We start from the raw sequence: 3,703 nt of genomic DNA, 5'->3' as shown, positions 1-3,703 counted from the left end.
CCTTCGTCGAGCGCGTGTGTTTCTATTTTTTACAGAAATATAGATCAAAACCAGGATGACATATCCCTGGATCACCTCAGGTCAATGGTATCCAAAGAAACCTCAGATAAACAGGGAAAAACCAAGTATCTATACAATGTGCAAAACATTCTTTTCTGATCACACCTACGGAGTGTTCAGAAGAGGAAAAAATGGTTCCTGCTAAGCCAGGGGCAGCAACCTCAGGGAAGAAGGTTTCTAAAGTGCCAGAAACTCTGAAGAAAAATTGAAGGAATTTCAGGGGGTTGAAGATTAAGTGCCTGAGAAGGAAGTTTTCCCAAAAGATGCTTTGCAAGGCAAGGAGGAAGCTGATCTATGAAAAAGCTAAGAACAAGGAATATAGGCAGACATACAGGACAGAGAGTCAAATGAGTAAGATGGTGAGAAAAGCCGTCAGCTGTCACATTCATGCAAAGCCCAAACTGGCTTTTGCCATCAAGGGCAGAGGGATCCATGGTGTGAGTGCCAAGGTCCAAGAGGTTTGCAGGTTCTTCCACATTTGCCAGATCTTGATGGCTCCTTTGTTAAACTTAACAAGACCTCAATGAGTATGCTGAGGATTATGGAACTCTCCTTCGCATGGTGGTATCCAACCCTGAAGTGGTAAATGAATTGATATACAAGTATGATTGTGGCAAAATCTGTAAGAAGCAAATTTCCTGAAAAGAAAATGCACTGATTGCTCAAACTCTTGGTAAACACAGCATCATATGCATGAATAATTTGACTTATAAAATCTATACTGTTAGAAAATGCTTCAAAGAGGAGACCAAATTCTTCTGGCCCTTGAAAGTATCTTCTCCCTGAAGTGGAATGAAGAAAAAGACCCCCCCCCATTTTTTAGAGGATGGAAATGCCAGCAATAGGGAAAACCAGATCAACCATATGACTAGACAGATAAACTAAGGTATCTACCTTATTTTTGTAATCTGGTCAGTAAATAAACAATAGCTTTCAGATTGAAATAAAAGAAGTAGTACTTTGACCATGGGAATGTGATATAGCATATCCATGTGGAAAATGGCCCTGAAATTTCTCATAAAGCTCAGACAGGGCAGAGCAGCTCTAGCTCCTAGCATCTGCCTACAAGAAAGGAAGCATGTCTATACAGAAGCTTTACACAATGCTCAAATTCCCATGAACTGATTAAGGCTTAATAAAACATGAAGGCTCTGTGCAACAAAAGATTACTCAGTACAAAAAAGGAAGTGAAGTACTAATACATGCTACAACATAGATGGACCCAAAATATTTAAGTGAAAGACTCCATAATTGAATTTAAAGGGCCTCTCCGAGGCTCTCTGCCCAGACGAGACCCGGCTCAAACGGCTCCTCTGCTCCTGAAAAACCACGATCCCGGAGGCCTTCTAACAACTTTCGGCACCCAGTGGATTCTTACAGAAATGCCTCTAGACTGTGAACTGAGCTATGACCCCATGCCGCCCGGGAGGGGAAAGGTTTTCCTCTCTCATTCTTTTCTTTCCGCATTGGCGGCGGCGGCAGCAGTGGCCGCATGGCGACCGCCATCTTATAGAGCCCACTAACCGGAGGTACGAGCTTGCAGTGATGTAACTTCTGGCAGAAATTTCTCTGGACTTAATTACTAAAATACCAGAAATCCAAAACCTCATACATTCTTCATTCTCAGCAATGGAAAACAACTTATCAAATGATGCCTTTTTAGCAGATTTGATTGTTGGGGGAAAATTCCAAATAATAATAGTGAGTTTTCTGTTGAAATATTAAATGTAATCAAGTATATGGAGAGTAAAGTGAAGATCATTAACCACACAGATGGGGGGGATGGGAGGTATACTGGGGTTCTTGGTGGTGGAACATGTGCACTGGTGAAGAGATGGGGGTTTGATCATTCTATGACTGAGGCTTAAACCTGAAAGCTTTGTAACTTTATTCATGGTGATTCAATAAAGAAAAGGACTCTCTGAACAGGGAACTCTCCAAGACAGAAAGAAGACTTGTGATTTCCAGACACTGTGTGTGGGGAGGTGGGGGCAGGGTAAGTGAATGGGGGTGACTGAGACACTTGCCAGTGATCACACATTTCCTTGGGAAATGAGAACATATCAAATAGCAAATGCTGAAGACAGTCACATTTATCTGTACATATATTAAGACCATTGAGCATTTTAAATGACTGAGCTTTATACCATGTAAATTATGTCTGAAGAGAAGTATACAAATAATTTTATCAGGGTAACATAAATATCAATCATATATTAAAACTATAACTTTAGCAGTAAATTGTTACAACACTTAAAAATCAATCAAATCACATATATTTTCACAGCAACAGAATCAAGACTTCATAAATATTTACTTATTTGGTTTAGGGGCCGCACACAGTGGTGCTTAGGGCTTACTCCTTGCAATATTATGGGACCATATGGGACACCAGGATCAACTAAGGTTGGCCATGTACATGGCCTTGCATGCAGCCTTTGCTAACTCAATTTTTGGCACCTCTTGTGGTTCCCTAAGCACTTTCAGGAGTGATCCCTCAGCACAGAGCCAAAAGTAAGCCATGAGCACCACCAGGTGTGGCCCCCAAACAACACAATATGAAGAGGTCATATTTATCAAAGACGTCCAATCAATAATTAATAACCTTCTAAACAGAAAGTACCAGACTCAGAATTCACTAATGAATTGACCAAACATCTTAGGAAGAAATTATAACAAATATCCACACTCTGTTCCAAAAGACAGAGCAGTAGAGATAATTTCTAAGTAATATATTTATGTGGATTCTCTGTCACACACAGCAGTGCTTGGGGCCTATTCCTGACTCTCAGCTCAGCAATCATGCCTGGTGGTGCTCAAGAACTTATATGGGGTGACAGGGATTAAACATGGGTCCACCATGCACAAGGCAAGTGCCTTACCTGCTGTTCTGTCTCTCTGGTCCCTCAAAGCATTATCTTAATCTCAAACCCAGACAAGGGAATTTATGCGAAAGTAAACCAAAGGCCAGCGTGTCTCATAAACATAGATGTTAAGTTCTCAAAGAAAATATGATAAAATCAAATCCAACTATGTCTAAAAATAATCAATATGACAAAGTTGAATTTATACCAGCTATACAAAGTTGGTTCAAATTTGTACCATACCAACAGACTTAAGACAAAAACTCACTTCAATAGACGTATATCATTAGATCATGTCATATAAATTCACTTAAAGCATCTGACAATGTCAATACTCATTCATAATAAAAGCTCTAGCAAACTGGGATTAGAGAGGAAGTCCCACAAGTAAAGAACATGTACAAAATTCCTATGAGTTAATATTACACTTAATAGCAATAAATTCAAATTTTTTCCACTAAGATCAGAAATTAGGCAAAGATGCTCCCTCTTGGGACTGGAGCAATAGAACAGCATGTAGGGCATTTGCCTTGCACACAGCCGACCGGGGTTCAATTCCCAGCATCCCATATGGCCCCCAGGAGTAATTTCTGAGTGCATGAACCAGGAATAACCCCTGTGCAAGGCCAGGTGTGACTCCCCCCCAAAAAAAAGATGCTCCCTCCCACCATTTTTTCAACACCATACCTTATTGCAATACAACAAGAGAATGAAATAACAAAGATAGTCTTTTTAACAAATGGTACTGGAATCATCAGATATTCACATATGGAATAAAT

At 40.1% G+C, this 3,703-nt stretch overlaps 1 pseudogene; it reads left to right on the top strand.

Annotated features, from left to right (window-relative positions):
- Window positions 1-233: 233 nt before the first annotated feature.
- On the top strand, window positions 234-945 carry LOC105943579 (60S ribosomal protein L7-like; annotated as a pseudogene).
- The last annotated feature ends 2,758 nt before the right edge of the window (window positions 946-3,703 follow it).

Source organism: Sorex araneus, chromosome 6 (assembly GCF_027595985.1).
Source record: "Sorex araneus isolate mSorAra2 chromosome 6, mSorAra2.pri, whole genome shotgun sequence".
In the NCBI taxonomy this organism is placed as follows: domain Eukaryota; kingdom Metazoa; phylum Chordata; class Mammalia; order Eulipotyphla; family Soricidae; genus Sorex; species Sorex araneus.
This window is presented reverse-complemented; position numbering and strand designations above follow the sequence as displayed.